Source organism: Trachemys scripta, chromosome 11 (assembly GCF_013100865.1).
Source record: "Trachemys scripta elegans isolate TJP31775 chromosome 11, CAS_Tse_1.0, whole genome shotgun sequence".
Lineage (NCBI taxonomy): Eukaryota > Metazoa > Chordata > Testudines > Emydidae > Trachemys > Trachemys scripta.
In genome coordinates, this window is record NC_048308.1 from 74,410,316 (window position 1) to 74,437,005 (window position 26,690).

Below are 26,690 nucleotides of genomic sequence, written 5' to 3' on the forward strand. Positions count from 1 at the left end.
TTGATGAAGGGGCACGGAATATGGTGCTTACAGCATGCTGATAAATCTAATCCAGCGTCCGGTGAAGTAAATGGAAATCTTCTCACTGACTTCAGTGAATGTTAGACTTGGCCTGGTCTCCATGTCACTTCCTTCCTTGCATCATCATCTGGGCAATATCCTTAAGATATTTTGTCACTTCAACTGTGCTTGTATCTTCCAGTGATTCTGAACATCGTGAAGTGTTTTAAAAAAAATCTGATGTGAATTAACCAGACTGTGGGTTTGTCTACCTGGGGACACTCAGGAAAATTAACCCAGATTAATTTTTAAAGTGGATTAGTTAAACCACATTAAACCCCAGTGTGGATGCTCTTATTTGGAATTTAAATGCCCTTACTTTGGTTTAGTTTTATTGACTGAATTAAAGCTAAACCAAATTAAGGCCACTTGAATTCTGAGTAAGAGTATCCACACAGGATTTTTATGTGGTTTAACTAATCCATTTTAAATTCACACCTTTCATTAATTCAGATTAATTTTCCTGAGTGTTCTCATATAGACAAGCCCTGAGTTAATGCAATATTTTAAAAAATGGCTCTTGACTTTAACTTATTTTAAGTGATCTTATGTAGTGCAGCATCTCCCTCCTGTGGACAAAACTAACATTAGAAATATTATTCTAGTTTATGAATAAGAAAAGAAATTAAACTTGCTTAGTAGAAAAACATTTATCCAAATACTGTAGAGGTGATGTTCAAATGTTCAAATTGTACTTCTGGAGCAATACAGAATTTCTGAATTCTTGATTGCACAGCTGTTTAACCACAAACATTACTGTGGAAATAATTTCTATGGCTTATAGAATCATAGAAGATTAGAGTTGGAAGAGACCTGCTCAAAGCAGGACCAACTCCAGCTTGGCGATCCCCACAGCCATTTTGGAATTTGTCAATATAAACAGAAAAAATATTTTTAGGCACAGATGCAAGTATTAAGATCCAACTAGATTTTTATTCTGTATAGATGACAGCCCTGCGGGCTTCATTTTTCTAGGTTATTTTGGTGGTTAAAGTTAAATATAGCTTGCAGTTGTGTGCCATGGTGAGCCAGATTCTCTTCTGCACCCTTATGTTAGATGCAGGAGAGCATGAGTGGATCTGTTAGATAGTCAGTTATAGCTCCCTCCTTCTCTGCCCAGCCCTGACTGCAGGTTACAGTAACCTCAGGGGCTGCTCTAGACTGTGCCTGCTGATAGGAGTTCCCAAGAGGTTCTCCGCCAGCTGGGGATTTCCAGAGTGAATTGTGCCCCTACTGGTGCTGTTCCTAGTCCCCTCCCTGTGCCTGAGGGCTGTGTGGTAGTTGGCTCCGGTAGCTGTATCTGCTGTGCAGACTCCTTAGCTGGCAGCTTGTGGCCAGTCTCCCTCCCTGTGTGCAGCCTGAATAGAGCAAACAGGGAAGATAATCTTCCACATCAGCCTGTAATTAGTGATTATGGGCCAAATCACCACCAAAGCAGCTTTGTCCCTTTATGGACAAAAAGTTGCCATTTACTAAATGGAATGTGTTTTTTCTTGGAAGAATCTAAGTGTGGTTGTTTTTTGTTTTGTAGGTTGCAGGACCAGCATGTGCTTCTAAGAGTTGAAGAGGTAAGCAGTCAATGAGCTAAAATTATTACTGAGAGGTTGTGTGGTTTCTAATTGATATACATTCAAGTTTTTTATGGAAGAAAATGTATGTGTACACAGAATGAATTCTTCTGTTTTAAAAAAAGTATTAAAAATCAAACATTTAAAACGCTTTTTTATAAATTCATTGAAGATTTAAAAGGTACAACTTTTTAATTTATAAAACCCAAAACAAATGTTTCAGTACAATAAAATCCTGAATCAGGACTGAAAATAAGAAACATGAGCCTGAAATACCTGATATCTCTATCAAGTGAAACTGCATTTTAAAAATGTACTAGTTCACTTAGTCCTGATCCTGCAGATCAGTATTTATTTCATAAATAACTCTTATTCACACACTGACAATAATGAAATTACTTGTGAGAGCAAGGACTTCTTGTGTAAGAGAGGTGTGAAAGTTTTGGGCCCTAGTTTGGTACAGTATATTGCAGCAATTAGCATCAGTATGGTCAGTGCAAAGTATTTTGGAAGATTTAGTGGTAAACTTGTGACATAATAAATGGTTTTGGTTTTGTTTATGAACTAGAGGCCCCATCCTGCAACCTTTTCATCATAGAAATAAGACCTGTTAGCCTACTATAGTGGGTACAAATTGTACCCACCGTAGTAATATTTTAAGCCAGTTTGCATTCTAGTGACTTATTTGAATATTTTTTTGTTTAAAAAACATTCACCTTTCAGGCTGAAATTTTCTAAGCAAGGGCTGTGGCTGAAGGTGAATATTTTCATTAGTGTTTGAGAAAAATCCCATTAGCAGTTCTTCTGGTACGGGAAAATAGACAAAATACTCTTTCAGTTATCCCCCACCCCAATCTGTCCTTTTTGCTGTTCTTTTAATAGTAAGCCTCTAACCTTCAAAACCACTTAAATAGATATTAATAAGGTCCTACTCAATTTGCGATATTGTGGAAATTGCGAATCTCGCAATATTAGGCTTCGACTGCAATTTTGACAGCAGGAGTCGTGGCTATCAGCTCTGGGCAGCTAACAGCAGGAGTCCCCACTGTCAGTTTTTCCAAATTACTGCAAATAATAAGGGTCATTATTATTTTTCCGCAATTTTCCATGTCTTGCCCGCAACTCAGCTGCAATTATTTGACAATCGTCCTGCGATTCAAGTAGGCCCTTAGATATTAATTCAACTGAAATACATAAACTACCCTTATTTACACAGCAATACTTGGTTGTAGCTAGTTTATATTTTTTTCCCAAAGTAATACAATAAAATGCCAACAATACTCACCCAAAGATCCAGAATATTCTGGTTTTCTGGCTGAAATGGTATGTCATCCTTGGCTACAGCTCCACACTTTCAAAATGTTGTTTTCTTGGTACCATGCCCTACATCTCTATTTTTTCCATCTGGCAGTATATTGGGGGTCAAGAATTTGGCAGAGGTCTTTCAGAAATACTATGTTATTATGTAATTAAAGGCTGTGTTGTAATATGCGAAGACTTGTATGCAACCTTAACTTTAGCTTTCCTGACTTCTGTGTGCTTAATTTTGTAATTTTAAAGCTTTAACATAATTTTTAAAATAGAATCCTGTCAGTGGTGTTAATTATATGCAATGTGATTGTGTTAACTGTCCTTTTTAATTATATATATTTTTACCTTCCCTTTAAGAGCCAATTTAGCTAGAAGCACTCTTTTCAGATTAAGGTTTTTTTGAACATATTAGTATAGAAATAAGTTTAAGACATTTTGGGGAAAAAATACAATTTTAGAGCTTTTTTCACTCATTGGAGCATTACAACTGAAATTCAGTTGTGTACGTAGTCTGTAACATTAGAGGGTGATGTTGGATTGCACTTCTCTATTTCAGGATTTTAACAAAACATGCTCTGTAGTCTATCATTTACAGTACTAAATTAGTGGTTTTACTGTACAGTTCAGGTATTCTAGATTAGTGACATGAGAATTTGTTTTACAGTGCAAATCTTATTTGGCCTATTACAATGTTTAGCAATTGTACTAACTTACTGTAGTAAGACTGCATAAATCTGGAGTCAAGTGAGCTGGCTGACTAGAATAGCTGGAAGGTTGGTGCTGGTGTAGTGTAATGAAACATATGAAACCATTTTCCTTTATTCTGTTGTGCAAAAGCGATGGAACACTTGGTTAAATCACTCAGTCTTGGGAAAAAAAGGGTCCCTTTGACAGTGGTTATTATCGTATTTATCCCATTATCGTAGTTGGTTTAACTTTGGTGGGAATGAGTAGAAGCAAGATAGTAGTGGCTGAACATGCAAGTGAGAGTGAAACTTAGATATCAATTTTACTGATTTGTGGAGATATGTTACATATGTGCTCAATCAAACGGGAAGTGATATCCTTTTGCTACATAAATTTCCAATTCTATCTTGATATTGCATCTAATTCTCTTTTCTGATTTAGTGGTTCCGTACCTTAGTTGAGAAAATAAGTGTTTGAGTCTTGAGAATTATCAGGATATAAAATTTGAAACCAACCTGCCTGAGAATTAAATCTTTCCAGGTGACTGTAGGAAGCATCCAGTAATTTCATACCTCTAATCTTCCCACTGATTTCAATATTTATCTTTCCATCATTCTGTCTACTCTCACCTTCATTGTGAAAATTGAAGTTATTGAGGATTGCGTTCTATCTAGTATTCTAGCTTCCTGCATTCATTTTCTTGTTTGATCTTCAGCCCTAGATCTGTTTTCCTACTCAGTGACCACTGAACCCTCTCTGATCCTTTCATAATCAAATACCCTCTTTATGACCATCAAATCTTCTTTAACCGCCCACTCACCACTGAAGGGGGTTCCCTTTCCATCTCGTTTTTCTTCAATTCCTTGTCCTACTCATCATCTTCTCTTCTGATATGTTAGTCCATTGTGGTGCACTGTCAGCCACTTAATATGTGATTCCTGAGCAGTTAGCTCACTTGTTTTTTGTTCCTTGATGGTTAAAACGCCTCAGATCTCTGGGATTTCTCTGAGGGGGTTAGCTTGGAGAAGTAGCTGCTTCCATTTTGGGATTAACCATTTTCCATTGCTGGGATGCACCTGCATGTCCCCATCCGGGGTCCCATACTTGAGCACTTTTCTATTGGGCTTCCTCCCAGAACCAGACCTACTGTCCCCATACTGCTCTGCCAGGCAGCTTGTGGCCCAGTGGCCTTTTGGCTTCTTATCCACTGCCCACATTTTAAAGTCATGGAAACACAGACCATAAAACTCTTACAACACAACCATTTCATACAACCCCTCTAAAGTAGTGATTCTCTACTTTTGCCCCATTTGTGGAGGTAGTCCCCAAGTCCATATAGAATCGTAGAACTGGAAGGGGTCTCAAGAGGTCATCTAGTCCAGTCCCCTGCACTCATGGCAGGACTAAGTATTATCTAGACCATCCCTGACAGGTGTTTGTCTAATCTGCTCTTAAAACCTCCAATGATGGAGATTCCACAACCTCCCTGGGCAATTTATTCCAGGGCTTATCCACCCTGACAGGAAGTTTTTCCTAATGTCCAACCTAAACTGCCCTTGCTGCAATGTAAGCCCATTGCTTCTTGTCCTATTGTCAGAGGTTAACAAAAACAATTTATCTCCATCGTCCTTTTAACAGCCTTTTATGTACTTGAAAACTATTATCATGTCCCCTCTGAGTCTTCTCTTCTCCAGACTAAACAAACCCAATTTTTTCAGTCTTCTCTCATAGGTTATGTTTTCTTAGACCTTTCATCATTTTTGTTGCTCTTCTCTGGACTTTCTCCAGTTTGTCCACATTTTTCCTGAAATGTGGTGCCCAGAACTGGATCCAATTAGCACAGAGACGAGTGGAAGAACTACTTCTCGTGTCTTAGAATCATAGAATATCAGGGTTGGAAGGTATTGAAATTAAGATGACTGGTCTGTAATTCCCCAGGTTGTCTTTTTTTCCCTTTTTATAGATGGGCACTATATTTGCCCTTTTCCAGTCCTCTGGAATCTCTCCTGTCTTCCATGACTTTTCAAAGAGTATCACTAATGGCTCAGATATCTCCTCAGTCAGCTCCTTGAGTATTCTAGGATGTATTTCATCAGGCCCTGGTGACTTGAAAACATCTAACTTTTCTAAGTAATTTTTAACCTGTTCTTTCCCTATTTTAGCCTCTGATCCTACCTCATTTTCTCTGGCATTCACTATGTTAGATGTCCAATCGTTACTAACCTTTTTGGTGAAACAAAAAAGTCATTGAGCACTTCTGCCATTTTCACATTTTCTGTTGTTATTTCTCTTCCCCTCTCCCCCATTGAGTAACTGGCCTACCCTGTCGTTGGTCTTCCTCTTGCTTCTAACGTGTTTGTAGAATGTTTTCTTGTTACTTTTTATGTCTCTAGCTAGTTTAATATCGTTTTGTGCCTCGGCCTTTCTAATTTTGCCCCTACATATTTGTGTTATTTGTTTATATTCATCCTTTGTAATTTGACCTGCTTTCCACTTTCTATAGGACTCTCTTTTGAGTTTCAGATCATTGAAGATTTCCTGTTTAAGCCAGGGTGGTCTCTTGCCATATAACTTTCCTACACATTGGGATAGTTTGCTCTTGTGCTCTTAATAATGTCTCTTTGAAAAACTGCCCACTCTCTTGAACTGTTTCCCCCCTTAGACTTGTTTCCCATGGGATCTTACCTACCAACTCCCTGAGTTTGCTAAAGTTTGTCTTTTTGAAATCCATTATCTTTATTATGATGTTTTCCCTCCTACCTCTTAGAATCATGAATGTTACCATTTCATGATCACTTTCACCCAAGCTGCCTTCCACTTTCAAATTCTCAACCAGTTCTTCCCTATTTTTCAAAATCAAATCTAGATATAAATCATCCTCTTATTCTTCTGAACCTCTCCCCCTTCAAAAAGCCCCCCCCCCCCTTTTTTAAGCCTCTGGAGTCAGTTAACATTTAAGGAACAAGGCCATTTTATATTGGCACATATTAAATTGATTGAAAACTGGTTAACTGATAAGTCTGCTAGTGTAATTGTAAATGGGGAAACATCACTGAGTGGAATGTTTGTAACGAGGTCCTACAGGGACTGGTTCTTGGCCCTACGCCATTCAATATTTTTGTCAGTATATGGAGGAAAACTTTCTAATTGTTTTTGATAGTTTGCAGATGACACAGATTGGGGAGTGGTCAGCAATGAAGAGAACAAGTCACCTATATAGTGGGTGCAATATGCATTTCAGTTTGGCCAAATGTAAGATAATATATAACAAAACAAAATATAGACCATACTTACAGGATGGGAGATTATATCCTGGAAAGCAGTGACTATGAAAAAGCATGGAGTCATAGTGGATAATCAGCTGAACATGAGCTCGCAGAATGATGATGTGGCTAAAAGGGCTTGTGGGATTTGTCTGGCTATACCGGAAGAAGGACAGGCTGGATATGGTTTAATTAGGCTCCACCTTTATTATTAGATGTCTGGGACTACTTGGCAGATAAAAGTGTACAGGACAGGTAACTCCATCATTTCAAAATCGACCTGGAGGATTCCGTCAGCTCCCCCGCCCTCAGCCAACCTGCTGCTAGGACCTTGCCATCTCCCCACTCCCTTGAATGAGAGTTGAGGTCGCGTATAAAAGTGCCAGTCATAGGCACCCTAACCCCCCCGTGTTCTGCTCCTTTAACAAATACCTCATTTAAATCCTTTACCAAACCATTTGTCTGATCACTGTATCCCCTCCTTATGGAGTATCTGCACAGGACATCCACCCCACATTTACACAATGAGTTGTGATATCATAGCCTAACTCCTGTTCCCTACTCACCCTAACAAAGCCCTCACCCTTCAACCCGCTGTGGGGAACGTGAAAACCACCCCAAGTCCCCCTTGGCCAGTCTGGTGGTGAGGGAAAAATTCCTTCCCAGCCTCCGTGAGAAAGGAGCAGCTTGTAGAATGCCCACAGTGGGGCCTGACCAAATCTGGTATTTTGCTATCTCCAAGGGTGGGTGCTGCTCTGCTTGATTTGGGGAAAAGGGGGCTTCTCCTAACGGCCTTGTCCTTTATCAGCTCCCTTCCCTTCCAGTCCCTGGGGGATGAGACAGCATCACCATGATGATCCTCTCTGCTTCTGCAGCAGTGTCCACGCCTCTCTATTCCATTCCCCACCCTAAAGCAGTATATCCCTTCCCCTAGCAAGCCAGACAAGGGCATGTCTGCTTAAGGTGCAATGCAGTCACTTTGGTTGTATATGTGGGGTGGAGGGGGAGATAGACATTGATCTCTCACTGCATTTGAGAAGGCTTGTGACTTGAATCAGGTTTCCTCTGCAGATGAACTCCATTTTCAAGGAATATTGAATAGGAGTAGGGAGGATTTATTATCTCTGTTTTGTACTGGTCTGACCACTACTGGAATACTGTGTTCAGTTCTGGTGTTCTCAATTCAAAAAGGATGTTCAAATATTGGCAAAGGTCCAGAGAATAGCCACAAGAAAGATCAAAGGAAAGAAAAAAATCCTATAGTGAGAGGTTCCAGGAGCTCGATTTACTTATCTTGTCAAAGAGAAGATTAAGGGGTGACTTGATCATAGTCTAGATGTATCTACGCGAGTACCAGAAATGTGATGACTGTCTTCAGTCTAGCACAGTGGTTTTCAACTTTTCTTCATTTGTGGACCCCTAAAACATTTTGAATGAAGGTGCGAACCCCTTTGAAAATCTTAGGCATTGTCTGCGGATCCCAGGGTTCCACGGCCCACAGGTTGAAAACCACTGTTCTATGGTAACAACAACCTTCCGCGGGCCCCTGACACATAATCTGCAGGCCCTCAAGGGTCCGTGGACCACAGGTTGAAAGCCACTGGTCTAGTGGACAAAGGTATAACAAGATCCAATGGTGGGAAGTAGAAACAGGGCAAATTCAGACTGGAAATAACGTGCAAATTTTTAACAGTGAGGGGAATTAACCACTGGAATGAATTACCAAGGGTTGTGGTGGAATCTCCATCACTTGCAGTTTCAAAATCAATATTGGATTTTTTTTCTAAAAGAGATTCTCCAGTTCAAACAGGAATTAATTCAGGGATGTCCTACAGCCTATGTTATGCAGGAAGTTAGACTAGATGACTGCAGTGGCCCATTTTGGCCTTAAAATCTATGAATAAAATCTATATTAGAATCATAGATTAGGGTTGGAAGAAACCTCAGGAGGTCATCTAGTCCAGTCCCTTGCTCAAAGCAGGATCAACACCAACTAAATCATCCCAGGCAAGGTGTTGTCAAGCCAGGCCTTAAAAACCTCTAAGGATGGAGATTCCACCACCTCCCTAGGTAACCCATTCTAGTGCTTCACCACCCTCCTAGTGAAATAGTGTTTCCTAATATTCAACCTAGACCTCCCCCACTGCAGCTTGAAACCATTGCTTCTTGTTCTGTCATCTGCCACCACTGAGAACAGCATATTGCTCATAATTCCCATAGTCTGTACCTTCCATTTGGTTATAGGCCCCTGTGGTTTTTCCTACCAGTAATGGGATTAGAAGAGGGAGCCAATCTGCAAAGAAAATCTGATTCAAATGAAAAGCCTTCTCAAAGCCACCTCTTATCAAAGGTGATGTGATGGGCTTTAATACCCTCCTTCCTTAAAATGGGACATCAATTTAGCACCTGTGCTCCCTGTGGAGTTGGCATTCTGTGTTCCATCCCCAGTTATTGGGCCACCCAATCTCTGGCTTCTTTGGCTCCAAGTTCAGTTCATGCTGGCACTCCTCATGCTTTCACTGCTTCTCCTGCTCCACTCTCTCTCCTGCTCCTGGTCTGCTAACCTGTTTCTCAGGTGCAACTTTTCTTTCTCAAACTGCAGCTTTTTCTGCTCCAGCTTCGGCTTCTGCCACTACAGATTTTGCTAATTTTGGGGAACCAGGCCCGGATGTGGAGGTCAGTCTTTCCTCTGGTTGCGGTTTACACTCTTATCATCCTTCCTGCCTCCCTCTGGTCAATGTCTTTAGGCAAGGCAGAGTCACTCTTGGCTTCTCTTCTCTCCAGCCTGGTCTGCTTCCACATGCTGATGAAATGGCACTTTCCTTTCAAAATAGCCTGTCTAATTTCTGTTCATGCGCTTTGGCTAGGGTTGAGATGTGCTCCAGCTCCATGTGCGCCCCCATCAGCTTCTGTGTAGAGTCCATTGTCCCAAGGAATTGCAATGGTCGTTGAGCCATTCGAAGGCAATGGCACTGCTAGGAGAACACTGAGTGTTCCAGTAGAAAATAGTCATTCATTGTTGATGGTCCTTGATGGCTATGTCATTGTTGTACTCTTCAAGGTGTCCCATCCCCTACCCTGAGCACACAACATCCAGAATAGACCCTGTCAAAATTTGACTGGCTTTCAACACCACCTGGATGTCTTCACCTTGCACTGTAACCTCCATCTTAGGTTAAGGGTGTAATTGAAAATGGCATTCACCAAACAGTTTGTGACAGACATAACCCACAATCTGTCACAGACTGTTTCCCTGAGGTCAGTGGATTTGGACTGTTTTGGACAAAGGAGAATGTGGAATGAATTTCAGTGTTCAGGTCCCAAAGAGAATGGCCTGCCAGCACCTCTCTCCTACACTGTAGGAGATTGAACACCTGTACTAAAGCTAACTGCCACAGTGTTGCAGCAGTGGAGAGAGGCAGTCTGTGTTAGGCAGATTCCAAGCCATTTAAGGTTTTATAAGTAAAAGGACCTAAACTCTACCTGAAAAACAATAGTCAGCAAGGTGAGCTCTGGGTTGTTTTTCTCACCTAAGAAGAAAGTAATTCAGAAACTGCCAGAATGCACATAGAACAGTCAATTGTCAAGGGACCCAAGTCAGTCCCTTATTAAGATAACTGTTCTGGCAAACTTTCATGTGTTGTCAGCTCTGTACGGGCGGGAGGGGGGGTGGGGCAATGAAATCTGGGTGGTGAACTAGGGAAAAAGTGAGGGTGGTCTAGTGGACTGGACACTGGACTGGGATTTGGGGGACCTGGATTCTACTTCTAGCTCGGTCACTGACGTGCTGTGTGAACTTACACAAGTTACTTTACCACTCTGTGGTTCTTTTCTCCTCCCAGGCTTTGTCTTGTCTCAGTTGGGACCTTGAGCTGCTACTGTAACACAAATAGATAAGGGGAAGTAATGAGAGAGGATGGGAAGAGATCTGGGAAAACTGATAGAGAAGAGGAGAGAGGTCTAATAGGAGGGATTATTTGACATGCACGTAAGAGGATTGTGTAGTCAGCCTTTATCAATATCAGTATTTGACCCCATCCTGATTATCTGTGTGTTTTGTCATTCTCTGCTCTTCTGCATACTAACCCACATGCCTTGTTTATGATGTGTGTAATTGCCAATCCAGGGAAGAGAGAAGTAAACTGGATGATAAAGGACTATATAAACCTCATTAATGCTATAAGACAAAGAGCTGGCTGAGTGTTTAAATCCTTCTGTCCTGAGGCATTTGTCATTCTCTTTAGGTGACATGCTTAGCTAGTGGTCTCTAAGAAGCTTGAGGACCTCTCACGAGCCAGGCAATACTCCGGCTGTGAAGCATAGCTGTCATTCCAACCTGCTCCCCAACTATTCCCCCCCATTCTAGGGTTGCGCCTAAAATCAATGCATGGCACTACTGTGGGGTCAGGGTTCTCCACTTATCTGTGTTTCAAGTCTGTACTTCAAATACTGTGTTAAGTTTAGTAAAACAAATTCATATTTTTCAAACAATACCTGCGGAAATATTGTGGAACCGTAGCTCTAGCACCTCCTATTCTATTTGATATCATGGAAGTTTTACACATTCTGCTTTGGCCCCAGAGGCACCCTACCAAATTTCAGCCCCAAAAGAATTTATTTGAATATTTGAGAAAGTGTGAACAAAGAGGTTTATAATGGTAACTGAGATAAAAACTTAATTTACCTTATGTAATGGCATAAGCAAAAATAAAACATTTTTGTCTAACTGGAAACTGGAGATAAGAAAATGTTGTACAAGTACTTTCATTGGAATTTAGAAACTTGATGTATACTGTTAAGCAAAACAAATAGTTTAATTTATGTTATGTACTTAATGTTTAAACGGAAGTTAAGTTAATCTTAGTATAAAGTGACATCTGAAGCAGTAAATCTTATGTATCTTATTACAAATCTCTTGATCTTGTGAACTGTACATAGGGCCTGTTCTTCTTCGAGTGCTTGCTCATGTCGATTCCAATTTGGTGTGTGCACACCGTGTGCACAGTCATTGGAAGGTTTTACCCCAGCGCCCTCGTCAGGTCGGCTGTGGAGCCCCCTAGAGTGATGCTTTCATGGCGGTGAATATAGGGCCCTACCAACCCACCGCCTCTTCAGTTCCTTCTCACTGCCAGTGATGGTCATTGGAACTGTGGTCGCTTGCCTTAGCAAGTGCTTCCCCTAGTGATTGTAATTGAGCTTTCTGTAAATAGTTTAGTTAGTGTAAGTTACTTAGTTAGTTAGCTAGGAGTGGGGGGTCTTCCTCCACCCCAATTTGTCTCCCCTCATGGGGTTTGGAGCATGCCTGATTCCAAGGATTTAAAGCCTGCGGAACCTGCCACAAGCCCATGCTAATGGGCGATCCCCACGACTCTTGCCTCAAGTGTCTGGGGGAGGTGCATCAAACAGATCGGTGCAAGATCTGTAAAGGGTTCCACCCACAGACCAAAAAAACTGGGACTTCAGGCTGAAGCAGATCCTGATGGAAGCAGCCCTCCGTCCCCAGATGGCTCCGGGCTGGCAGGAGCTGGCACTGAGCACCTCTGTGCAGAGCACTCCGGCCTCCGTTCGAGAAACAGGGCTGAGGAAGGACTCTGGCCATAGAGATCCTCAGCACCGACACTCCCCACTGCTGAAGCATGCGTAGACAGCATGGCATTGCTCACATTATCTGCCGCTGCATAAGTGGCACAAGAAGGCGGACAGAGGGTGTTTTTCCCACATCTAGAGCGGCTGGGTTGGACAGCGCCACAGGGGTGCGGCCCATGCACGGGCACACGGCGCCGGTCTTGTAGGAATCGGCTCCATCGACTTTGGACCCACCAGGGGGTCTGTCGAGTCCAGTGCCATTGGACTCCCCTGCTAGAGAGTGCCAGGTGGAAACGCTGGAACTGCCTTCCACCCCGGATACGTTTGAAGCGGCCAGGGACTTGATTGCCATGATGGCTCCACAGTCCCGTCAGCAGGGATAAACCTCTGGCGCTGCAATGCGCAGCACCGTCCAGAGGAAAGCCTGCAGTTATGAGATGCCGCTCCCCATCCCCGCGGCACCGTCCCTGCGGCATCATTCCCCGACACTGCCCTAGCAGCACCTTTCCCCGTGGCAGTGTTCTCCAGCACTGTCTCGCTCGGCACCACCGTGGTCTTCATGCTCTATGTCCCAGTCATCGGACTCAGAGATGGAGTCCTACTATTTGCAGCGCAGCCAGCACTGATCAGACCGGCGCAGACACAGGCAGGATGCAAGGAGGGTGCCGTGGCAGGTGCAGTGGCAGGGGCCCGTGCAATGGCCATTCTGGATCCCCATGAGCCTACCATCAGGTCCAGGGCACGCACTCCAGGGTTTCCCAGTTTGAGGTATCGGAAGGACATGTGCCCCTGCCAGCCAGGAACCATCCCACTCCTTGGGGCTCTGAAACTGCTTTGGTGAATGGCATGGAGCCATGTTCAGGTCCTGGGTCCACGACCGGCACCGAGGCCATAGTCAGCACCAAGAAGCACAGCACCAAGCAAGATGAGTCCAGGGAGCGGAGGGCCAAGAGGACCTGGTACTGCCTCTAGCTTTGTTGTTGTCCTCATTGGACGAAGCAGTAGTGGGGTCTTCATCCTCCAGGCTACCCCCGATCGATAGTAGAGTGCATCAAGCACAGGCGCCGACTTTCCAAAGTGCCAGGGGGTGTTTAAACCCCTGGCTTTGCCACGGGCTCTGCCCCCACTCCACCCCTTCCCCCAAGGCCCCACCCCACCTCTTCCTGTCCCCCCTCCACTCCTGCCCACCTCTTTCCTCTCAGTTCCCCTCCACTAATCCCCAAAGCCAAAGGGCGTCTCAGAGTCATCCTCTGTCTGCGAGGTCTCAACAGATTCATAAAGAAGTTGAGGTTCCGCATGGTCTCTCTAAATGCAATCATTCTGCCTCTGGATCTGGGGACTGATCCCTGACCTCGACCTCAAGAATGCGTACTTCCACATCTCTAATTCCAGCCCACAGATGTTTTCTCAGGTTTGTGGTCAACCACAACCAGTACCAATTTACGGTCCTCTCTTTTGGTCTGTCAGCGGCCCCTCAAGTGTTTAGCAAATGCATCGCAGGTGCAGGTATTTCCATATCTCGGCGACTGGCTGCTCAGGGGCTCATAGACTCATAGGGGTAGGGACGGTTTTGTGGCCTGCAGCATGCAGGGGGTCAGACCAGATGATCATAATGGTCCCTTCTGACCTTAAAGTCTATGAGTCTTTGAGTCTATGAGTCCACAGCCAACCCGATGGGTGCTGCTAGGGGAAAAACCTTTCGATGACTGTGCATGCAGTGTGCACACACCTAATTGGAATGGACATAGGCAACACATCTCGAAGAACAACAGTTACGAGAAGGTGAGTGGTTTTTTTCCTCACCTTCTCCTAAGCCAAAATGAGGCAATGTAAATGTACCCCGGAGACAGGTGGTAGTAAAGATACACATTTAGGAAATAACCTAAATTATGGGAACTCTTTTGAGAAATGGTTCTGAAATAAATTAACACACAACAAGAGAGCTGATGAACCATTAGATGTAATCTGCTGTTCATGGCAGACAAATTTAACATAATTAGGGTACTGTTTGCTTTGCCATGCTGATAGATTTTTAAATTACTCAGACTTTCAATAAAGGAAAAAAAATATGGCATTTATATTGGGAAGATTTACTGTGTGTTCTTCCTCCTCAAATAATGCAGGTCAATAAAGGACCAGGTTGTCAGTTGGGGAAGCCAATGGAGTGATGTCGATTTACACCTATTGAGACTCCGGCCCAACATATACATTTATGGGTTAGGGAAGAAAATACAGTGAGCCATATTCTGATCTTAGTTACACTCGTGTAAATCCAGACTAACTTCAGTGTTACTGCAAATGATGTAAGAATCTAACCCAATACATCTTGATACTGACAGTAAAATGAAAACCAATTTAGAACCAAGGATTGTAATATATTACATATATTGCACATATGCTGTTGCTTCTTAGCATATGTGCAACATGCCTCAGGTGCCCATGATCAGGATTCATCACCGAATTTGGTCCGCTGGTTGGATCATTAGCTTTCCCGGCACTGGCTGGGTACTGATGCGGAGATGCTGATCCATGCCCCGCTGTGATTTTGCTTGAATAACATCTCCTTTTCTTTTTTGCTTTTCTTTCATAGATCTCAAAGCGCTTTACAAAGAGGTCAGTAATATTATCCCTATTTTACAGATGGCAAAAGTGAGTATTCTAGTACTTTACCATAAGATTAGTATTAAATATAGGTACAGTATTCCTTTTTTCTAAACTTATTACTGCTTTTCATAAAGAGGATTTTTAGTGTAGTTTTCAGTTTTATTTTTTTATTCAAGCAGTACAAGTTTTACAAACAATCTGTTACTGAGGAGAACAATTGCAGTTGCACCTGAAGACACAGGGCAGAAGAATCTTTTTATATATAATATATATATATGAACTTTTTTCAACAATGGGTAACAATAGTAACATATTCAAAGTTTTCTTTTTACTAATACAGTACATGCCCTCAGTAGTAGCTACTGATCTGGATGTAAGACTGTCTTGTAAGTGATATGAGTGAGAGAAGTATAATGTTGAAATTGAGTAATTGACAACTTGAGTGAAAAAAATTATTCTTGTGCTAGAAGAGCTCTCTAGAAGAGAGCAGCTATTAAATATAAATCATTCAATTTTGGGCAAAGGGTGATTTACAAAATATTTTCCTGTATCAGTTCCTTTATGGTCACTATCCCCGTTTAATGAAATCTTCTGTTGAGGGGGAGAAAAACTGGCCTCACTAAGTATAAGGTTAAGGCATTGGAATGGGACCTACAAGACTTGGACTAATTTCTGAATCTGTGTTTAGACTCTCTGTGTGACCTTGGGCAAGTCGTTTACTGTGTCTCTCAGTTTCCATCTATAATATGGGGATATTACTTCCTGTGTTTTGTGTGTTAGACTGTGAACTCATCGGAGTAGGGACTGTCTCTTACCATGTGTCTTTCAGCGCCTTGTGAAAAGCAGCTAGATGGTGCTACTATAAAGCAAATGAGAGCAAACTCTGTTATCTGTATGCCACTCTCTGCTAATTGAGATTCAACCTCATAGGAGAAGATTTTCTTCTATGATGCAACTTTACTCAATTTCCAGCCTGTTAGGTTGAGCAGATTTATGGGGGTATTTGGCCCTGGATCCTGGGAGAAAGGAGTAGGGATCTTGGCAGAAATCAAGGTTTTATATTTTGCTAGTTCTGTGATGTCCAAGAACCAGCTTCAGAAGAGGATGGCTGGGGAACAGTAACCCAATTTTGGCTCCCAATTTCAGGTAAAAGTTTGAGGGGCTGAAGACAGGTCAAGGGGTGGGGTGGGATGTGTGTGTCAAAATGAAAATGAGAACCTCCCAGTGTAAAATACAAGTATTGCGATGAGGATAAGCATTCTTCAGGAAAGATGTCCTGCTGAAAGTACTGGAAGATGGATCTGGAAGTTTCGATACAGAATTTCTTCCTTAGGATCAACTTGGCTGGGCAGTGCAGGTATAGGATAGGATATAACTCACCTGTCCAGTTTTGGATGTGGACATACCATGAGGAAAACACCTAGTCCCATTTTTGAGAAGGAATAGGCAGGTTGATTTGAGAAGCACCAAGATGTCTGATCTGGAGGGCAGAGGGCTTATTGGGATCACTGGGCTAAAGGATAGGATGGAAACTTAAGGGATGAGAACCCAGGAGAAACACTATTGAGAATTCAAGAAACCACCTCTTGCACCAGGAAGTTGAGGGTTCAAGGCCACATTTCTACAGAATAGAGAAGGAGGCCGCTGTGTGGTGGCAGTTTGTCTAAGGGCAGAAGAGGCAGTTGTTTGGGTTCAGTACATTTGCTTAGAAATAAAGGCAAAAGGGGTTGTATGGGAGTAACCTTGTTGGTGGGCTCTGAATTGGCTACACGAGGAAGAAAGTAAGCAAAAATCAGTGGTGGCATTATTAGGGTCCATGGGAAGGTCCCCAAGAGATGGGAGACCCTTTTCTGAGAAGCACAGCAAGAAGAGGCAGAGGGCTGCCTTACCACAGTTAACTATGTGTCTTGACAGTTTTATTGCCTGTTTCTTAATCAGTTTGGTTTTTCCCTAGTTAGGTGTCTTACTTTTTTTCTGATTGAGTAAGGGTTAATTGGTTTGTGTTTATTATCTGGACTATTATGGTTCCTTAGCAGATCAAAACTTTAGTCCTGGGGTGTGACTGCCTTAGCTGTTTGGCCTTTTTCTGATGATTTGTCATGGCTAATGCTTACAAGATGGGAGGGTTGTGAATGTTGTGTAACAGAACTCCATCCTTGCTGCCATTGTGTGGAGTAAGGGCATACTCCAGTTTCCTAGCTGAATGCTCCGATTGTGTGGGCTTCAAGTCTGTAGCTGAGAAGCAGAGAGATGTGCTAGAGGCTTTACTGTTTGCAAGGTGCATTCAAATTGAGCACTAGAGATTTGCCTTGTTCTGGTCTGATCTTGGTTGGAGCATTGTGTAATCTAACTTTGTGAATTTAGGGGCAAGTCAAACAATAAATATGCAAACTTAGAGTAGTTCTTTCAAGACTGTACAATATGCGTATTTACTAACCAAAGGAAAGGTTAATAAGATACCCAATCTGGTAAATGTTACTAAAGATTATGGTTTTGTAACTCCTACTTAAAAATGAAGCCAACAGCCCTGAAAACTTGCCAGCTGGGACAGAATGCAGCAGACCATTGCAACGTATCTCCCTCTTTGCACTAGCTCCTCATTGAATACAGTAATATTTAGTATCTCTGTTGTAATATTTGAAGTCCTCTGTGGGTTTGGCTCAAACTGCCTGAGAAGATGTTTAGGGCACAACTGCCTATTACTCTGTGTTTTTACAGTAATTTACACAATGGGGCTTCTGCGTGTGACTGCAACTACAAATAAAATAATCAGTTTAATATTTACTGACTAAAATAAATCCTGGCTGTTTATTCCGTGTAGTGTTGCAGAGTGAATACAGTTGTGGGGGAGTAAGATTATATTTTGGTTCATGAAACAACAGATTTGTCAAATTTAAGTTCCATTTCCAGAGTCTCTATTATTAGTGGCGATGTATAAGGCTATATTATTTTTATGGGCCTCTCATCTTTCATGTGAAGCTGCCCTTTTTCTATGTAGAACTGTAAAATCCCCTTTTCAGAGATTTTAGAGAAATTCAAACTTTCTGCTGGTGTTTCACTGTCATATGTGCAGAGACAAGCCTGAAAGCTGTGGATGGGACTTAGTTGTCTCTCCAAGGTAGGGCTGAGCCTTCAGGAGGGAGGGAGGTCTGAGGCTGGGGTGGAGCCCGCTTGACCTGCTCTTGAGCTCTCAGAGACTTAGTCTGCAGTTCATATCGCTGAGAGCAGAGTGGAGAAGGGAAAAGAAAATGCAGGAGCTGAGAAGAAAGGGGGCACTCATCTCTCCCAAATAAAATGGTACTGGTTTCTCATGTGGACAGAAGGGCTGGGTCCTCTTTCTGCTAAGTTCTTGTTCTTCATGTAGTGTCTGTATGGATGCTCCACTGTAGGTGCATCTGTGCCCCTGCTCCTTTAACTGGAGATTTTAGGTAGCAGCGTCCGTTTGGCTTGCGCATGCGCCCTCCCTCATGGTTTGCCTCGAGGCTATCTAGTGCTGTGCAGGTGAATTGCCCTCAGTCCCTTCTCGACTGCCTTTGGCCTTGAATGGAGTAGGTAGTTCTCTTCCTTTTTCTGTGTCATAAGAATACTTATGCAGTAGAACCTCAAAGATACAAACACCAGAGTTACGGACTGACCGTAAAGAAATCTGATGAGGTTCAACAAGGACAAGCGCAGAATCCTGCACTTAGGACGGAAGAATCCCATGCACCGCTACAGATTGAGGACCAACTGGCTAAGCAGCAGTTGTGCAGAAAAGGACCTGGGGATTACAGTGGATGAGAAGCTGGATACGAGTCAGCAGTGTGCCCTTGTTGCCAAGAAGGCTAATGGCATATTGGGCTGCATTAGTAGGAGCGTTGCCAGCAGATCGAAGGAAGTGATTATTCCCCTCTGTTCGGCACTTGTGAAGCCACATCTGGCGTATTGCGTCCAGTTTTGGTCCCCCCACTAATGAAAGGAGGTGGACAAATTGGAGAGAGTCCAGCGGAGGGCAACAAAAATGATTAAGGGGGTGGGGCACATGACTTACGAGGAGAGGCTGAGGGAATTGGACTTATTTAGTCTGCAGAAGAGAAGTGTGAGGCGGGATTTGATAGCAGCCTTCAAGTACCTGAAGCGGGAGGGGTTCCAAAGAGGATGGAGCTAGGCTGTTCTCAGTGGTGGCAGATGACAGAACAAGGAGCAATGGTCTCAAGTTGCAGTGGGGCAGGTCTAGGTTGGATATTAGGAAAAACTATTTCACTAGGAGGGTAGTGAATGGGTTACCTAGGGAGGTGGTGGAATCTCCATCCTTAGAGGTTTTTAAGGCCTAGCTTGACAAAGCCCTGGCTGGGATGATTTAGTTGGTGTTGGTCCTGCTTTGAGCAGGGGGTTGGACTAGATGACCTCCTGAGGTCTCTTCCAACCCTAATATTCTATGATTCTATTACCGGTCAACCGGACACCATGGGGAACTGGAAGTAAGCTATCAGGCAGCAGCAGAGACAAAAAAACCCACCACCAACAAAACAAACCAGCAAATACTCTACTGTGCCTGTATTGTACCTTAAAGGTAGGCACATCTGGGCTGCCTGTCCCCATCCTCACCCCCTACTCCCCACGGCGCGGGACAGCCACTTACAGGAAGGAGGTGGTGAACACTGTTTTCCCCTCTCCCTCCCACCCTGGCTGGGAAGGGGACAAGCTTGCAAGCTCAGAGCCCAGTAAAGCATTTCTAGTTGCCATTACCTGAGGTTGAAGGATAGGAGAAATTGTGTCCCTGAGGCATACCTGCCCTTCATGGTCTTTTTTAAAGACAAAGTCACATTGAGGCTGCATCCCAAGTTTCTCCGTAAAGTAGCCTCCCCACCTTTCATATGAATCAACTAATCTATCTTCCCATTTTTTCCAAAAATATCATTGTAACAACAGGGAGGCAATTCCATATATGCCATATGTAAGAAAAGCCCTACCATTTTATTTGGACAAGACTAAGAACTTTAGGAAGTCTCCTAAACTCTTCCTTTCATTCGCGGAAAGATACAAAGGTTCTGCAATATTAGCTCAAAGACTCTCCAAATGGGTCTCCGGTTGCATTAATCACTGTTACCAGGCGTGCAACCTGATGCTCCTGTTGGGAGCTTGCACGCACTCCACGAGATCAGTTTCTACCTTAGAAATGTTCTCATCTCGGAAATTTGTAGAGCAGCGACCTGGGCCTCTGCCCATGCGATCACTGGAGACTCAGCCTCAAACGCCATCTTCGACCTCATAGTACTGTCTTCAATAATAGACCCCTCTCTGAAGCCACAGTCCTCCATAGGGGATGCTGCTGTGAAGTCACCTACAGTGAAGCAACCATAGAAACACTACTTGAAGAAGAAGTTACTCGCTTATGCAGTAACAATTGTTCTACGAGATGTGTCCCTATGGGTGCTCCACAACCTTCCCTCCTCCCCTCTACTTCGGAGTTGATAAAGGTCTCTGCAGTAGAGAAGGAACTGAGGTTCACCCACGCAGCGCTAGATCGCCTCGAGGGAAACCACAAGGGCACATGCATGGGCCGAACAGACACTGCTACCTAAAATATCTGATTAGAGGAGCAGGGGCGCAGATATACCTACAGTGGACACACATCTCGAAGAACCATTGTTATTGCACAAGGTGAGTAACTTCTTCTTTTCTTTTCCAGATTCCCACTGCTGTGATCAATTTAGAAGAGGGTCTCCCAACCACTGTTAACAAATAGTATCCATCTTCTGTGAATCGAAGTGGGAATTCCCATTCTCACGAATAGTTTTTCCTCTTCCACATTTCTGAATGGTTTAATCCTCCACAGGTCCATACAGACATTAGCTATCTTCCTTGCTCTACAGGTAAGCGACTACTGACATACTTTTAAATTGATTCTTGCTGTTCATTGTATGAGAAAATTAAGTTAACCCTTTTGAGTTGTAAGAAGGTAAAAATATTTTTCCTGGTCTGAGTAATACATCTCCCTACTTTCTTCTCCCCTCCCACCATGTGTCACTTATTGTGAACTCTGATCATTCAAATTTAGCCTGGAATAATTTACCAATAAAAGTAGTGCCTTAAGTTCAGGGCTTTATTTGGGTGGGGAAGGTGGGAAAGTATATTGATAGTCCTAAGCTCTGGCAGGAAACCAGACTCCATTCTCTCAAAACACAATTTATGGTGGACTCTACAGAGGTGGAAAATGTGGTCATGTAGACTGCTTCAGTCTGGTTCACCCATGAGCAGAGCTGGATTAAATAATAAACACAAAAGACACATGACTAGAACCTCAGTTGGCAGTCGTGTGATGGCAGAATCTGAGCTTTCCCTTTTTCTTTTTTAAATAAGGGACATGGGAGTGTTTCTAGTCCTCATGATTGTGAAGGAAAAAACTTGAGAATGTAAACTGAATGTAACCAACGCATGATGTCTGCCTGAGCCTGCACGCAGCATTTAGCAGAGGGGGGAGCAGCAGAAAAAAAACTACCTGTCCCAACTCTTACCACCAGAGAAGACCAGGCCTCTGCTGCTCTACACTCATAGAAATGTACGGCTGGGAGGGGCCTCAAGAAGTCATCAAGTCTAGCCCCCTGCACTGAGTCAGGACCTAGTAAACCTAGACCATCCCTGACAAGTGTTTGTCTAACCTGTTCTTAAAAGCCTCCGATGATGGGAATTCCACAACCTCCCTTGGAAACCTATTCCTGTGCTTAACTACCCTTATAGTTGGGAAGCTTTTGCCTAATATCTAACCCAAATCTTGCTGCTGATTAACCATATTACTTCTTGTCTATCTTTAATGGACATGGAGAACAATTGAACACCATCCTTTTTATAATGGTTTTCAACATAGCCGAAGACTTATCAAGTCCCTCCTCTGTCTTCTTTTCTCAAGACTTAACATGCTCAATTTTTTTAAACCTTTTCTCATAAGTCAGGTTTCCTAAATCTCTTATCATTTTTCAGAGTTGGTCTCCTCTGGACTTTCTTCAGCTTGTCCTCATGTTTCCTAAAGTGTGGCATCCAGAATTGGACACAGTACTCCAGCTGAGGCCTCACCATTGCCAAGTAGAGCAGGACCTCTCGTGTCTTACATACAACAATCCTGTTAATACACCTCAGAATATTAGCCTTTTCACAACTGCAGCACATTTTTGGCTCATATTCAATTTGTGATGCACTATAACCCTCAGATCCTTTTCAGCAGCACCTAGCAGTTAGTCCCCATTTTGTAGCTGTGCATTTGACTTTTTCCTTTCTTAGTGTAGTACGTTGGACTTATTGCTATTGAATTTCATCGTGTTGATTTGAGACTAATTCTCTTATTTGTCAAGGTCATTTTGAATTCTAATCTTGTCCTTCAAAATGCTTACATCCCCTCCCAGCTTGGTGTCATCTGCACATTTTATAAGCATACTCTCTGATCCATTATCCAAGTCATTAATGAAAATATTGACTAGTACTGGACCCAGGACTGACCTCTGCAGGACGACAGTAGCTACGCTCTTGCAGTTTGACAGCAAACCATTGATACCTACTCAGACTACTGACTTTCTACCAGAATGGATGTGGTCAGTGTAGGAGGGTGTCTTGGATGTCTTTCTGGGTTCTGTGATGTTGACTTCTCCTTGATGGGACTCAGATGCCCTTCTGGGCTCCTCTGGCCTTTTGGTTCTAGGATTCAGCTGGGAGTAGTGGTGAGGAAGTATGGTGGTTCCCTCCCATGCATCATCCGTGTGTTGCACCAAAATGAGAACTCTTACAATAGATTGTTCCTCTCATTTCTTACAGTCTTTGATCAGCAGTGAAATAGTGAAGTGCTCATATGTAAATAGTCATCACTGGGCATGCAAGTTAATGCTCCATTGAGAGAAATGGGAAAGTTCACACTTCTCTTAGTACTGGTTTTCGGCTTTCTGCAGACCCAGGTAGACTTCACTATGTTAGTTACATTTATTTAGTTTGAAAGTTTCCTTCTGAACCATAAGGGTTAGAGCCTTTATGATTAAAAATAATAATAATAATAAATCTGAGATTCTGGAGAACAAGATTGCAACCTTAGAGGGGAAAATTGCTTGATTGTTGACCTACTCAACTTGAGCCCGAATAATTTTTATCAGAGTTTTAGGAAAATTTGAAGATGCAGTGAGAGAATGCACAGTATAAAGAAAACATAATTTGAAAGGGCATGCCTATCAAAATACATGCTATCAAAATACAGTTTTTCAATTACTTAAGTCATCTGTTCATTTTTTTGCTCATTTTTGGTAACATGTTGGCTACCAGTTGGCCAAAGCTTACCTTATCACAAAACTCTGATCTGTAGTTGTGTGTGTGTGTTGGGGAGAAGGATGGGAATGACACATATGTCATAGTGACAGAATAATGAGGTAGGAAAATGTAGGGCAGCCGCTGCAGAACTTAGTCTCACTGTGTGGTAGAATACATGGGGTCCTACGTAATCCCTCTGATAGCATATGTTATCTTCCCCTGTAGTGTTTGGTCTATGTAGAGGATAACTGTTTACAATTGGTATCAGTTATTCCTTTAGTCTGATGTGGATATAGAGCCTGTTGTCAAACATTGTTGAATTACCAGGCGTGGGGGTTCAGTATAGTTTCACATGCTATAAACCCTGTTTTCTTCAGTGTATGTAATTTTCTAGCCTTTTTATAAACAATGTTAATGTTGCAATATCCAACACTCAAAAGTTAGAATCTGTGTGTAGTGTTAATCCATCTATGCAAAACAAAGTGTCTGTATACATACTCATGTTTATATTATGTTCTTCGAGTGATTGCTCATGTCGATTCCAAGTAGGTGTGTGCGCGCCGCGTGCACAGTCACCAGAAGGTTTTTCCCCTAATGGTACCCGACGGGTTGGCTGTGGAGCCCCATGAAGTTGCATCTTCATGGAGGTGTATATAGGTCCCTGCTGACCCATGGCCTCTTCAGTTTTTTCTTACTGACAGTGATGGTCGTTGGAGTAGCTCCTCTCTTGCTAACTGCAAGCGATCCCCTAGTGGACTTTTTTCTCATTGTTATCTGTAAATAGTTAAAATTTTAGAGTTAGTTAGTTCAAATAGTCTAGTTAGTTTCATCCCTAGGTAGCATCTGACCCCAAGCCCAGTACTTTGGTGCGGAGCATGACGGCCTTGGTAAGAGAAACCACGGTGCCAAGAAAGGACTCTGGCTCCAGGGACTCTCAGCACCGCCATTCTCCAGCGCCAAAGACCTCCTCCAGTGCAAGTGCCTGGCACTGTTCCTTTCACCGGTGCCACACAAGAAGAAGAAAATGGAGAGAGGTCGCTCTCCCATTATAGTAGTGGAGCAATGAGGCACTAGCAGGGTGTGTCCTGTGCTGGGACACCCTGCTCCGGCTCCGACTCAGCTGGCACGGTTGACTCCAGCTTCAGGGGGAGGTCTGTTGTGTCCGATTCTAGTGGACTCCCTGGTGCGGGAGAGTTGGGAGGAGGACATAGACCTTCCTTTTACACCAGACACTTTTGAAGCAGCTAAGGACCTCGTTGCAAGGAAGGTGCAATCACTGGCACCGGCGCCACAAAGAGGCACCGTGCCCTCTAGGCTCTAGCTGATGATGATAAGGCACCACTCATCCTCACCTTGATACCGCTCCCTGGCACCGTCTCGTTCTGCACCATCTTGGTTGCCGAGGTTGGAGTCCTCATCGGACTTGGAGGTATAGTCGCCTCTAGGTGAAGCCGGCATTGTTCCCGGTATCGCTTGAGGCAAGAGGAAGAGCAGCTGCTACCCATGATGTCCTGGCCTCCACAGTGGCAGGCGCTGGCTCAGTATCTCTTCTGGACCCCATGGGCCTACCACCATGTCCAAGGGCCAGGGTCCAGATCCTTGTTGGTGCCTTCAGAGGCATGGGTCCCTCCATCATCGACTCCAGTAGCCTGGGAACCTCCACAAGGGCAGGAGATGGGCACGCAGGTCGACACTGGGGCCGGTACCGAGATGGGTGCAGGCCCGGGAACCAGCGCCAGCCCCTGCACCACACAGGGAGTTTCAATGCAAGGGGATCCCCACAAACTAGAGGGGCAGGAAGACTCAGTGCCCCCGCGGGCATCTTCCTCATGCTTCCCAGATGAAGCGGTGGCGGGCACCACCACACTGCCTGCCATGGACACCAGGGCACACCAAGAGTTGCTCAGGAGGGTGGCTCAAAACTTGAGCATGCACGTGGAGGAGGTCTCAGAGGAGACTGACCCTATGGTGGATATTCTGTCCCTGAAGGTCCTTCAAGGGTGGCTTTGCCCCTCATTTAGACTATCCATAACACGACTAAGGTGTTGTGACAAACACCTGCCTCTCTTCCCTCCATGGCGAAAGGGGTAGAGAAGAAATATTTTTTGCCCTCCGAGGAGCTACTTGTTTAGCCATCCTCATCTGGGTACTCTGGTGGTGGAGGGGGCCAACCAGAAAGAAAGACAGGAACAACTGGGGCCGACCCCTAAGCAAAGAGTTCTATACAGACCGCCATGAAGGTTCGACTCCAGGGGGCTCCACAGCCACCGACGGGTACCACTATGGAAACACCTTCTGGCGACTGTGCACGCGGTGCACAGATACCTACTTGGAACGGACATGAGCAACACATCTCAAAGAACAACAGTTACGAAAGGTATGTAACTGGTTTTTTTTACAGCTATCCATATATACACATAATATATGCATATTTATTTGTGTAAAATATAAGCATATACATATCTGTGTGCGGTATATAAAGTTGAAAGCTAAAACTACACTAGTGCTGCATTAAGTTGGAACAGTTAAAATGAGTCAACAAAAGTCAAAATGAAGATTAATGCATGAACTTCAATATGTTACTTATGCCTATTGTGTAGTGTTTTTGTTTTTCTTGCCACATTATACCTTTAATATATTGTTCAGATAATTGCTATAAAATATAAAGGAAGGGGTACAGTCTGAGTTAACCTTGCTGTTGGAACCTTATCTTTTGGGTTTTCTTGCTTAATTTTACTCTAACGGCGATACAGGTTATTTCCATTTTATAATGGTGAAAGGAAAAGACAGACTTTAACTAGTTGGTGTGTTGTTGGTGTCCTCATCTCTGGAAATACTTGTTCAGTTTCATAAACCTGTCCCTCCTTGCTCTCTCATTTTCAAAACAATACGTAAGGGTTAATTGTCACATGTGCCTCTTGCGGATAGTAGGAATGAACTGCAGTGTTTAGTATACTGTGCAGTTAATCCTGCAGTTTGATGAATGGACCTTGAATAGACAAGGAGAGTTTGTAGTCCTGACATGTAAACATAGAGTTAACTGTTCTCATTGCTTCTATGACTTACTGAAATAAATCACTGTATTAATACAGTGAGTTATTGAGACAGAGCGAGATTTAGCACTCTGGCAACCTGAGCTGACTGTGGATTGTAGCACTTAGCCTGCATGGCATCTCTGCTAACTGGGACTTTGAACATGGGGACCTTCTTCAGCATTGTGAGGCGTCGCTATAAAAGGAGGCGTAAGAAACGTTCTGAGAGGAAAGGTAGTATATTAATTTTTGTACTGTCAAAACAGAATAGTGGTGAGCTTTTATAAATAGAAAAATGCATTGTAGAAATGTTT

At 43.3% G+C, this 26,690-nt stretch overlaps 1 protein-coding gene across 13 annotated transcripts in view; it reads left to right on the forward strand.

The window, feature by feature from the left end:
• The window catches only part of ADARB1 (adenosine deaminase RNA specific B1), a 238,339-nt gene that overhangs the window by 67,508 nt on the left and 144,141 nt on the right, over positions 1-26,690 (forward strand). For 7 of the 13 annotated variants that reach the window (XM_034786332.1, XM_034786345.1, XM_034786344.1 and 4 more), the window contains exons 2-4: positions 1,592-1,628; positions 15,066-15,088; positions 20,751-20,934. The gene's annotated coding sequence lies outside the window, so the exon portion shown is untranslated. The remainder of the gene's footprint in view (positions 1-1,591; positions 1,629-15,065; positions 15,089-20,750; positions 20,935-26,690) is intronic. The other 6 variants (XM_034786343.1, XM_034786340.1, XM_034786342.1 and 3 more) reach the window with 3 other exon arrangements.